This window comes from Bubalus bubalis, chromosome 7 (assembly GCF_019923935.1).
Source record: "Bubalus bubalis isolate 160015118507 breed Murrah chromosome 7, NDDB_SH_1, whole genome shotgun sequence".
In the NCBI taxonomy this organism is placed as follows: domain Eukaryota; kingdom Metazoa; phylum Chordata; class Mammalia; order Artiodactyla; family Bovidae; genus Bubalus; species Bubalus bubalis.
In genome coordinates this window covers 27,383,982-27,397,490 of record NC_059163.1, presented here as the reverse complement: position 1 = coordinate 27,397,490, position 13,509 = coordinate 27,383,982, and the positions used below count along the sequence as shown (strand labels likewise).

At 41.9% G+C, this 13,509-nt stretch overlaps 1 pseudogene; it reads left to right on the top strand.

Annotated features, from left to right (window-relative positions):
- The first annotated feature begins 320 nt into the window (after positions 1-320).
- On the top strand, positions 321-12,919 carry LOC123334364 (annotated as a pseudogene).
- Positions 12,920-13,509: the final 590 nt, after the last annotated feature.

Genomic DNA, 13,509 nt, shown 5'->3' with positions numbered 1-13,509 from the left:
AGCCCTCCCCCGCCCTTTTCCTGTTCCAGGCCATGCTTGGGCAGGCTTGCAGAGCCTCAGGTGGAGATGCTCAGGGATGTGTCAAGTTCAGCACATCAGGCCTTTTAATTTCAAAGTGCAAATTAATTTCTGGAATTATAAACAACTGCCTTTTCAAACTAAATAAGTTACAGAGGACATTTTGGTCTTGAAAATCACTAGGGAGGAAAGAAAATGAGTGCAGAAGTGAGATTATTTTTAAAAGTCGAAAAAAGAAGGGGGGATCCAAAGAGAGCTTTATTTGACTCTGCATTTATGAAATTTCCTGTTCTAGAGGAAAGATGGAGGAAGACATCGTCTTTTATTCCATCCCACCCCCACCAATATACCAGTGAGTATCTTGTTATGCCTGTTTATAGAAAATGTTATACTCTTTCAAAATTGATATTTAATGGCAACCTGTCCTTTGGCTCAGCCTTTGGGATCTTTGGGATGTGGTCCTGGTTCACTCCTCCAGGAAGGTTCTACAGTCCCTCTAGATCTTAAAACTAAAGGTCTATGTGCTGCTGTAAGGCGAGAAACCATGGATGATAGTTGAGAAGCCAGAGCTTCCTCTTGTGGCCCTCCCCACAGGACTGGGGCACTCATACCCATCTCTCTCTCCTCCAGGGTGGGGTCAGCCTGGAAACATGAACCAGGAGAGCATGTCTACCTCAAAAAGATGAACAAAATGACATCAGAAACATGTCTACAAACTTGTACAAAGTGGGAAAGGCCGTTTTACATGTTTAATTGGAGAAACAGAAAACATGCTTTATGTTTGCAAATCTCAATGATCCTTACCATGACTTTTTGCCCAATCAAATGTGTGTTTGATCTGTCTGAAGACCAAATGTGTTTCTTGAGTACAAGGTGAGTATTCTGTGCATTGCAAAGGAAAGAAAACGTGGACTATCTGTGGGCACACATGGATCTCCCTCCCCGTAGGAATTCTCCTGGAAGGATTTGCACCTTCCAGATTCTAGAAGTCTCCATGTTGCTCTCCTGAGATGAAAGTAGAAAACCAAAGAGACTATGACTTGTTGGCCTTTCAGTACAGTTACACATGAGAATCACCAGGGGAGATTTTTAAAAGCACTAGTGCCGGGTATTCCCAAGGGAATAATGTAAGACTCCCTAATGGTAGAAAGAATCACTGATTTTAAAACAACTGAAATGACAATTCCTCTCATCTCCAAAATGTGAAAGTCATTTTGCTTTCCTATAACATCTCCATTTTAAAGGATGGGAGAGACAAAGACATTCAAAGCACTTTAAGAAAATAATTCACCCCAAATCATCCTTACTTCTTCCCATCATTTTTGGCAAATTTTTAAGGTATAAGTAGAATATCTGTAACCCCAAGCTCTTAAACTATGCTAGAAGGAAGGGCTGAGACCATAAACTTGAGATTGTATCATGTCCTCAGGCCCCATATAGGTGAATTTCTCTCCTCCAACCAACACACAAAAGAAGCCACATGGCCTTCCCAGCTCCTCATCCTCCCCCACCTCCAGGTCCTTGTCACAGGCTGAGTTGTGTGTTGTGTTGTGTCTGTGTGTGTGTTCTTAGTCACTCAGTCATGTCCAACCCTTTGCAACCCCTGCAAGGCTCCCCGTCAATGGAATTTTCCAGGCAAGAATACTGGAGTGGGTTGCCATTCCCTTCTCCAGGGAATCTTCCTGACCCAGGGACCAAACCCAGGTCTCCTGCATTATAGGCACATTTTTCACTGTCTGAGCCACCAGAGAAGGCCACAGGCTGAGAGTTGTGTTTCCCACAAGTCATATATTGAAGTCCTAACTCCTAGCACTGCAAAGTGTGACTGTATTTGGAAAGAGGTTTTTTTTTTTTTTTGGAAAGAGGATTTTTAAAGAGATAGTTAAGGGGAAATGGGGTCGTATGGGTGGCTTCCAACCTAATAAGACTGGTGTCCTTATAAGAGGAGGGGTTAGGACACAGACCTGTGGACACCCAGAGAAAAGACTATGTGAAGACAGAGAGAGAAGATGGGTATCTACAAGGCAAGAGAGACCTCAGAATGAAACCAGTCAACTCTTTGATCTTGGACTTCCAGCCTCCAGAACTGTAAAGAAATACATTTTTGTTCTTTAAACCACCCACTCTCTGGTGTTTTGTTATGAAGCTCAGCAAATGAATCCAGCTTCCCCAAAACAAGATTCCTTTTTGCTTTTTTCTGCCTCTGCCATCACCTCTCCCACCTACCAGTATGTGGTTCTCCCTTAGGCTCTCTGGATCTGACTCAGGAGAAAAATAAATGAAATCCAGATATTCTAGAGGGTCAAAATAGGATTTTTCTCCCCTAATTACTTATTTCCTTCTTTTCTGTATTGCTAGTGGGGAGCAGGATTTTTTAACAGAGTGAAAGGAAATATTTTGTTGACATAAACATGCATGAAAATTATGCTACAAGAGAGAGAACCATAGACCTGAGTACATGCAGAAGACTCAGCACCGAGCAAGTAAGGAGTGGAGGCAAGGAGACACAGAAGTTGGGGGACCACAAGGAAACCTTATTTTAATGATGGAACTAAAATCAGATTACTATTTTAATTACATCTTCTTTCCTTGTACTGATAAAAGACCAAATAGACATCAACCAAACCTGGAAAATATCCCTACAATCTATCAAAAATATGAGACGTAATCAACTATTTTAGTCAAAAAGAAGCCTTTAGATTAGACTCAGGAAGAATTTCATTTTACCTGCTTAATCATGTATGAGTATTAGTCCCTTCATTTCTCTGTTGGTGATGCATTCAATTAAGGACCCCAGTTTTCTGTCCATGAGTTAGAGGTCTGAGGTCATGTATCTCAAGATGGTGAAATCTGATTGCCCCACACGCAGAAGTCCCTAAGGGAAGATGATCCCCCAACAGCCATAGGACAAGCTGGAAATCGAAGTGCAGATTAAATGGCTCTGGATGAATTAAGTGTTCATTTTAACTGTCAAAATACTGAGATGATAACTTTTCTCAAAACACAGATCCAAAGACATTCTTCACTAAATGTATAAATTTAGTGAATTTACTAAATGTCTCAATTTGAAATATGATTGGGAAAACATTAACTTATTTTTTGAAACCTAATGTCAAAGAGGGTAACTCAGGACAATTCCTTCAAAGAAGTCACAGGGCCAGTCTAGGACACAAAATGACATAGTTATAAGCCCTTCAGCATCCTCCTCCCAACTCTCATTTACACATTTATTTTTCCAGCTCTAGCCGAATTGTAAGCATGATCTCCCTACTGCCATTTTTTTCCCTGAATTGGGGTCAAAGGCCATCTCCTCAAGGGGTAGATGAATGACTTTTCTCTTTAACCCTCCTGGTCCCATACTGCTCAAACCCAGTGGATGGCATCCCCAGCTTTCCCCTCCTCAGTCTCAGATGAAACTAAATATCTCTACCCCATCCATTGCTCGTTTTATTCTTTGTTTTCCCAGAAAAACAGAGCCTTTCACTTGCTTCCTTCTTCAAGATTTGTCTTATCCTCAGAGGACTCTTATCCTCAGCTTCCCAGGTCGTGCTGGTGGTAAAGAACCCGCCTGCAGGTACAGGAGACATGAGAGATGAGGTTCCATCCCTGGGTCAGGAAGATCCCCTGGAGGAGGGCATGGCAACCCACTCCAGTACTCTTGCCTATAGAATCCCATGGACAGAGGAGCCTGGTGGGCTAGAGTCGATGGGGTCGTAAACAGTCAAACACAACTGAGCAACTGAGCACATGTGCATGCACAGAGGACTCTGCTCTCTCTGCAAGTTATTAGAGAATTACTAAACTCCCATGGAAAAGTCAGCAGGAGGGTGGGTGTAATATCCACTTACTTGAATTCTAGTAATATGAGAAATAGCATTCATGAGAACTGGAGACACTTGTTAAACACAGAATAAATGTGACTGAATGGCATTTTGAGATAGTAATGCACAGGAACCTTTTTTTCCCTGAATTTCCCTTTCTTGTCCCACACCCAGACATCAGAGGGGCTGTTCTTTGTCTCCAAAAAGCTGAGTGGTAGGGTTGGAAGAAGAAAATTATCAGAAGATGTTTTTGGCTTTTGTTTTGAAAAACCTAAATCTTTAGGATATGTGAATGTGTGAGAGTAGAAGGAGCAGCTTGAATAAACATGAAAGGACAAGGCTTTCCCTTATATTGAAAAGAGATATTCCCAAGCTGGGAGAGGGAAAGAGAGATTGTGGGTCCCAGAGCATCAGGATTCAACCCAGTCGTCTAGTTGTCAATAAAGGAGTCAGAAAGGCCAGAATTGCAACAACTAAAAGGGTATCAAGGAAGACAGAATAGAGACAGGCTCGTAAAGATTCCTGAGCCCCATACATGGTATGGTAGCAATAGTAAACACCATAGAATTGAGCATCTGAGACTTTACTCTACTTGTGAGCTTATGAGTTAAATGGCCACAGTTCCACACATGCCAGCAGAAACACGAGTCACCAGAGACAAAGGCTAAGGATGTTATCACTCCGAGCACAGCAGGCAACATTATCTCCATGTTCACATTGACTTACCTTGTTTCACAGTCCCACAGGGACTACATGGAAGAGCACAAATGGATGTTGCCCGCAGCACACAGCTGAGCTGCTCCATTTTAGTAAACCTCAGTACGTTAAGAAGGCTACAGGGAAACCTGCCCGGTCTTCATTCTGGAGAGTGGTATTATCTTTATTATACTGAGAATCAAACAAATCTCTCTATTCCAGAGACAGACACTATCGTCCAAGGCTACTTGGTATATGAACAGCCTTGCAAAGATTATGCAGAATAAACTCTCTATGCCTCTGCTCCTAAGACAGTAGAATACATAAGACCATGATTGGTAGAGAATTGTCTCCCAACACTGAGGAGACAGGAACAGGGGATGACTCTGCTGTGATGTGTGTGCTTTGATGATTGAAGACCAGAAAAAGCCTCTACCTGCATCACCTCCACACTCCATGAGCCGTGGGGACTATAGCATAACCCTGGAGAGGAGAACAGAGTGAGGAGCTACACTCCAAGCAAAGAGATTAAATAAAAGTCTGAATTCTGTGTAATGGGGCAGCTAACTCTCTGCCTCCTTCAGCTACTAGAATGTCAGACTCAACCCCAGACAGGATATTTGAGGATGACTGGCTGGAAATAACAGACAACCCTAAGAGAAAAAACCTTTAGAAAATGGCACTTAATAAGTTTGCACATTCTCTCAAGAAATGGCTGGATCCCTGTCCAATAACCTTACAATGAGGGGCAGGTCCCACACCTCTCCGATGTAACTTATCAGTTTTTCTTTCTTTCTTTTTTTATTTTTTACTGAAGTATAATTGCTTTTCAATGTTGTGTTAGCTTCTGCTGTACAACAAAGTGAATTATATGCTATAATCATACATATGCTATATGTATGCATATACCCCTTCCCTCTTGGGCCTTCCTCCCAACCACCACCCCCAACCCACCAATCTAGGTCATCACAGAGCACCAAGCTGAGCTCCCCAGGATCTGCAGCAGCTTCCCACTGGCGATCTGTGTAACACACGGTAGGGTGTATATGTCATTGATACTCTCCCAATTCATCCCACCCTCTCATTTCCCCACTGTGTCCACATGTCCATTGTATGTCTGTATTTCTATTACTGCCTGCTAATATGTTCATCTGTACCATTTTTTTAGATTCCACATATATGTGTTAATATGCAATATTTGTTTTCTCTTTCTGACTTACTTCACTCTGTACAACAGACTAGGTTCATCTACATCTCTACAAATGACCCAATTTCATTCCTTTTAATGGCTGAGTAATATTCCACTCCATATATGTGCCATATCTTCTTTATCCATTGTCCATTGATGGACATTTAGGTTGCTTCAGTTTTATAGGACTCAATCTTAAATAAGAGCAGACAGCCAGGGATCACCATACCTCTGAGCAAAGTCATTAGCATTTTTTTAAAAAAAGAAAGAAAGAAAGAAATACACAGAAATAGGAACTCAGAGGAAACAAATGATGAAGAAAAACAAGATGAAGTTTTTGGGTTTTTTTTTTTAAGTTATAGTTAAGAGTTCTACTTTCAGGAAGCTGGAACCGATATACTTTTCCATACCCCTTCCTCCAAGTATGACTAAAAGACCTGGGCATTATTAGTACCCATCTGTTCTTGCATATTGTCCATTTTTTCCATTAGACCCCTTAGCATATTAAACCTATGCTCAGTCACTCAGTCATGTCTGACTGACTCTTTGTGGCTCCATGGACTGTAGCCCACCAGGCTCCTCTGCCCATAGAATTTTCCCAGCAAGAACACTGGAGTTGATTGCCATTTCCTACTCCAGGGGATCTTACCTAGCCCGGGATCAAACCCGTGTCACTTGGGTCTCCTGCATTGGCAGATGGATTCTTTACCACTAGGGCTGCCTGGGAAGTGTAGGTGTCTTAAATTCTAGGTCTGATCATTTCAAAATCTCTGCCATATCTGAGGCTGATTCTGATGCTTGCTCCATCTGGTCATACTGTGTGCATTGTTGTTTTGGGGTGTTTTTTCCGGCCTGTTAGTATGCCTTGTAATTAAAACTTTACTGCATAAAAGGAAATGTAGCAAATAGGTCTTTTTTGTGTGCTTTATCTGGCTAGGAATTAGGTGTGTTTAGCGTTTGCTGAAGCTAAAGTAGGTATCAGAGGCTAAAATTTTCCATCCTTGTTTTTGTAGCCCCTGTTGTCTTTGAGTTTCCCTAAAGACTTCCTCTTAAATAAGATCTGAGACATACAGTTCTTTGAGATGAAACCCGCTGTTACTTTATAGGAGTCCTACTGACATGGTGGTAAAGTATGTAGGGAGAAAAAGCATTCTGTAGTCCTACAAAGAGGTCTCACCCTGTTAGTGAGCCTGTGCCCCGGAGTTAAGACTTTCACAAGGGCTTCTCAGTTTGTTTTTCTACTCCCTAGGTGATACAACAAGGTTACAAAGGGCAGGGTTGCTATTTCCTTTCTTCCAGAAGGGTTCAGTTCAGTTCAGTTCAGTCGCTCAGTTGTGTCCGACTCTTTGAGAACCCATGAATTGCAGCACACCAGGCCTCCCTGTCCATCACCAACTCCCGGAGTTCACTCAAACTCACGTCCATCGAGTCGGTGATGCCATCCAGCCATCCCATCCTCTGTAGTCCCCTTCTCCTCCTGCCCCCACTCCCCCCCAGCATCAGAGTCTTTTCCAATGAGTCAACTCTGCATTAGGTGGCCAAAGACTGGAGTTTCAGCTTTAGCATCATTCCTTCCAAAGAACACCCAGGACTGATCTCCTTTAGAATGGACTGGTTGGCTCTCCTTGCAGTCCAAGGGACTCTCAAGAGTCTTCTCCAACACCAGAAGGGTTAGACTCTGACAAAACTTCAGTCTGTTGGGCTCTTATAAAATAGTTTTCCCTGATGCACACATTGTGAAGAACAGAATACTCTAGACATGTTTCAGAATGGCTATTCCAATTATTCACTGTGAGAAAGTAGTAGAACTCCTAGACATAAAACTCCGTAAGCCTAAACCCTGTGGAGTTTTTTACTCTCAAACTTGTCCACACCAAGCCTCCAGCAATTCACTAATGCCACCTTCAGTTTTTCTACCCTTGCACTTGTTCCTGCAGAGGTTTCTGCTCATGGATTTCTGCTCTGGTAAATTATGATCCTGTGTATCCACCTCTCTCCAATTTGGGGGGCAGCAGTTTGCCCTGTGACCACAATTCTCTGGAGGATATGAGTTGTTGATTTTTTAGTGTGTCACACACTTTTTGTTGTTGTTGTGAAAGTGGGAGTGACAGCTTCCAAGTTCCTTACACACCTGATGCTGGATTGGAAACCAGAAGTCCAGTTTCATAAACTTTTTATTGTCTCATAAGCACACAGTTTCAGGGATGTTAATCCTCTACTCCAGTGCCCTGGAAGTACTTGTTATTGTTCAGTTGCTAAGTCACGTCCAGTTCTTTGCAACCCCATGGACTGCAACATACCAGGCTCCTCTGTCCTTCGCTATCTCTCGGAGTGTGCTCAAACTCATGTCCACTGAGTCAGTGATGTCATCTAAACATATCGTCCTCTGCCACCCGCTTCTCCTTTTGCCTTCAATGTTTCCCAGCTTCAGACTCTTCTCCAATGAGTCGGCTCTTCACATCAGGTGGCCAAAGTGTAAGAGCTTCAGCTTCAGTCCTTCCAATGAATATTCAGGGTTGATTTCCTTTAGGATTGACTGGTTTGATCTCTTGCAGTCCAAGGGACTTTTAAGGTCTTCTCCAGCACCACAATTCAAAAGCATCAATCCTCTGGCACTCAGCCTTCTTTATAGTTCAACTCTCACATCCATACATGACTACTGGAAAAACCATAGCTTTGACTATATGCACCTTTGTTGGCAAAGTGATGTCTCTGCTTTTTAATATGCCATCTAGGTTTGTCATAGCTTTTCTTCCAAGGAGTAAACGTCTTTTAATTTCAAGGGGCTGCAGTCACCATCAGCAGTCATTTTGGAGATCAAGAAAATAAAATCTGTCATTGCTTCCACTTTCCCCTCCTTCTATTTGTCATGAAGTGATGTGACAGGAAGCCATAATCTTAGTTTTTTTGAATGTTGTATTTTAAGCCAGCTTTTTCACTCTCCTCTTTCACCCTCACCAAGAGGCTTTTTAGTTCATCTTCCCTTTCTGCCATTAAAGTGGTATCATCTGCATATATGAGGCTGTTGATTGTTTCTCCTGGGTATCTTGATTCCAGCTTAGGATTCATCCAGCCTAGCATTCTGCATATAAGTTAAATAAGCAGAGTGGCAATATACAGCCTTGACGTACTTCTTTCCCCGTTTTGAACCAGTCAGTTATTCCATGTTCAGTTCTAACTGTTGCTTCTTGACATGCATACGGATTTCTCAGGAGGCAAGTAAGGTGGTCTGGTATTCCTACAGTTTGTTGTGATCCACAGTCAAAAGCTTTAGCATAGTCAATGAAGCAGAAGTAGATGTATTTCCAGAATTCCCTTGCTTTCTCTGTGATCCTACGAATGTTGGCAACTTGATCTCTGGTTCCTCTATCATTACAAAACCCAGCTTAGACATCTAGAAGTTCTCAGTTCACATTACTGCTGAAGCCTACCTTGAAGCATTTTGAGCATACCTTACTAGCATGTGAAATGAGCACAATTGTATGGTAGTGTGAACATTCTTTGGCACTACCCTTCTTTGGGATTGGAATGACTAGACACAAGTTAGACAGAGGTCCCAGGGCAGCAAATCTAGTCTCCTCTCTTCAGTGTAATCACTTCCTCCATTAACAACCTCAGTACAAGGGACACAGGGAACAGACTGGGAAGTCTGACGAGTGTTTTGTGATTTAAAAAAAAAAAAAAAAAAAACCTTCATAAAATACTGTAACCACACTCTCTTTCCCTAGGAAAAAAAGACAGTAAAGCATCCAGTTAACCTGAGAGAAAACATTCCTATGAACTGCTATTAGAATGAAAGAAGCTATTTCAAACATATTTAGCTAAGAGCAAGAGTTAGTTTGGGTTCCTGTGATTTTCAAAACTCTAATCCATTTTAATCCTTTAATTGCTTTGTACTTGGGCTGAATTAGGAAGTTCAAGTTTTTGTCCATGAGTCTGAAGTCTGAAAGAAAATCCTGTGATTCACTTTTTAGAAGGAGACACTTTCAGTACCCTTAAAGTATTTCTAGGGATTATCCCAGAATAGGGATAATTTTGAACTTTAGGAACATTGGGTTAAAGACAGTTATATTAAATAGGGTGGAGAATATCAAACCCAAAGGAATGATTAAATCAAACAAGAAACCATTTCTGCAGTTGTCATTCAAGAGAGAAGAGACTATTTCCAGTTTTAAATCAAATAACTAAGGTGTGGATAATTTTCTCTTTTTTTAGTAATTTTTATTGGAGTATAGTTGATTTACAAAGCTGTGTGAGTTCCAGATGTGCAGCAAAATGAATCAGTTATACATATACATATATTCACTTTGGGGGATTCTTTTCCCATATAGATTACTACAGAATATTGGATAAGTTCCCTGTGGTATATGGTAGGTCCTTATTAGTTATCTATTTTATATAGAATTGTATGTATATGTCAATCCCAATCTCTCAATTTATTTCTCTCCCCCCTTCCTCCCCTGGTAACCATAAGTTTGTTTTCTACATCTGTGACTCTATTTCTGTTTTTAAAATAATTTCATTTGTATTATTTTTTTTTAGATTTACATATAAGTTATATCATATGGCATTTGTCTTTCTTTGCCTGACTTACTTCACTCCATTTGACAATCTCTAGGTCCATCCACGTTGCTGCAAATGATATTATTTCATTCCTTTTTATGACTGAGTAATATTCTATTACTACCACATTTTTATTCACTTCCATTGTTAACTGACATTTAGGTTGCTTCTGTGTCTTGGCTATTGTAAAGTGAATAATTTTCTCCTATGTACAGTTTAAGGGCTTCCCAGGTGGTGCTAGTGGTAAAGAACCCACATGCCAATGCAAAAGACATAAGAAACACAGGTTCGGTCCCTGGGTCAGAAAGATCCCCTAGAGAAGGGCATGGCAACCCACTCCAATATTATTGCCTGGAGAATCCCATGGACAAAGGAGCCTGACAGGCCTTAGTCCATAGGCTCTCAAAGAATCAGACATGACTGAAGTAACTTAACACACACACAAACATATATTTTTAAACTACTTTTCTTGGTAACTATAGTTGCATCAGAAGAGAAAACTAGATTATTGCAGGGATAGGAATGGGAGGGAAACCTGCCTTCTATCAGAAACACATTTGTACTGTTGGAATTGGTACCACATACATATATTTATGGGCATAAACCTAATAATTTATTAGTTGCTTATTAAATAAATAATTTTATGAAAAATGTAAGCAATGTGCTAAATTCCACAATTTCCAAATGCAGCAGTTAACATCACATAATCCTTTCCATAACTTCACCCAGCAGATGTGTTATTTGGTCTTATTCTCAAGCATCTGGTTTTCAAGATGGCTCTGTTGCTGACTCCTCTGCCCTAGGGTGGGATCAGTGATGACTTGCAACACCCACAAGCTGATTGTGTCAATTTAACATAAAGAAGAAAAATGGAGAATAACCTTTCAGACCCAGATCTCAGGTTTAGTGCAACATCCTCAGCTCATTTGAGAAAGACCTACCCAGCTTAGGGGGTAGAGAATACAAAGCATGTCACCTCTTCCCCAGCAACTCTGTAACACGGAAGAGAAAGACACATGGTCTTTGTTCTCCCAAAGCAGGCCCAGATGGAGTTCCAGGAAAATTTTCCATGTTTCTCTTGTTGCTTCCTCACAGGCTATCTGCTCTCAGTGAGTAGGGAAGGAGGGTCTCCTTTCTCTCTCTTGTTTGTCCTCTAACACCTTAAATCCAGTGGGATGATGTTCATTTTGTGTGCACGTGTGCGTGCACACACACACACACATACTCACACACCTCCCCATATCATAAACCTGACTTCTAATAACTCCAAGGTCTAAATTTCTCTTTCTTTTCTCTTTTCCCTAACTCATATTCTGCCTTCATCTCAAGTTCATCCCATGGGATGACTATGGCTCTTGTTGAAACAGGATATTCTAAATTCTGTTCTCCAGATGAACCCTTAAGAATAGGGTTCTTAAACTCTAAGGTGCCAAAAAGGAAGAGGAAAGAAAGGACAGACAATGAGCTGTGGTTGATTATAGCTCAAGAGGGCATGTGATTGATTCCCTTATTCACAGGGGTTGATGACCTGCACTAATAGAATCCAAAGCCAGTGAAGTATGGATTCTAAAAAAAATCCATTGGTTGGAGGTAGAGTGATTATTGACAGAAAAATGTTGATAAACAGGAGTTTACTGGAATTTTCCCTGGAGGACATTGCCTGAGAGACAAGTAACTGGATGTGCTTTAACCAGCCTCAAGCCTTTGTTACTTTCAGTTTATGGTGTGTGACTATAAACAGTTGGACATGACCGAAGCGACTTAGCATGCACCCACAAAGATTCATGAGGAGAAAAGAGCTAGTGAGAGACACACAAGCCTTAAGACTGGTGAGAAAAAAGAGGTTGGAGACATATGAGGGGTGAGAGAAGAAATAGTTAGGGGTTAAGGATCTCTTTTCTGGAAGTGCGCTCAGCAGTCCCGCGTATCTGTCTCTTGCTTCAACTGTGCTTGGTGGGAACAGACCCAGGGACGCCCCTTGCTCCAGCCTCCGACCACCCTCCAACGTTTTTTCCAGTCACAACATTCAGAATCAGGCACTCCGCTGTCCACAATCACTGGGAATAACCACCATTTTTTGAGCTTAACTCCTTATTACCTATCAACCATAAACTCCCAGATTCGCCAGAATTATTCCACCGAGGTGGAGACTTCTCTCCACCGCCTGGTCAACATGCATCTGCAGGCCTCCTACACTTACCTCTCTCTGGGCTTCTATTTTGACCTCGACAATGTGGCTCTGGAGGGTGTGGGCCACTTTTCATGAATTGGCCAAGGAGAAGCACAACGGCCCAGAGCATCTCTTGAAAATGCAAAATCAGCGCAGGGGCCACATGCTCTTCCTAGACGTGCAGAAGCGTCTCTAGATGACTGAGGTAAAACCAAGGATGCTATGGAAGCCACCCTTCTCATGGAGAAGAATCTGAACCAGGCCTTTTTGGGTCTGCAGAGCCTGGGTTCTGCCCACACAGACCCCCACATCTGTGACTTCCTCCAGAACCACTTCCTAGATGAGGAAGTGAAACTCGTCAAGAAGATGGGTGACCACCTGACCCACCTCCTCAGGCTGGCTGGCCCCCAGGCTGGGTTGGGCGAGTATCTCTTGGAAAGTCTTACCGTCAAGCAAGACTAGGAGCCTCTGGAGCCCAGCGGCCTTTGAGGAGCCCCCTAACATCAGGGCATCTGCCTGAAGGCCCTCTTTACATCCATTAGGCAGCTTTTTAACACCCTGGAGAGCCCACTCTCAAGCCTTGGACCAAATGGAAACAATAAAGCTTTTTGAAGCCAAATATATATATATATCTTTTATATATATATATGTTTTAAATAATATGTTTAAATAAATATATAAAGCATATATATATATATATATATATATATATATATATATATGTTTTCTCCTGCTGACAATGATACTCAAACTCCAGAGGAACCTATGGGCTTCCTTCTTGACCTCCCCTCACCAGCTTCCCTCTTTCTCAGCCTGAGGTAAGAGTTGGGGTTGGGCAGGTGGCCAGAAGCAGTGGGGCAGGGTTTCCATGGGAACCCCAGGGTATCTGAGAGACTCTCTCCCACTCCGATCTTACACAGATTTCCTAGCCTATGCACCCCCATTTCACACTCGGTGGAAAAGAACACAGGCGTTTCCCTAGAAACAAAAGAAGTTTAAACCACACCCCATTTCTCTCCTCAACTTCTCAGTTTAGAATACGTAATTCTATG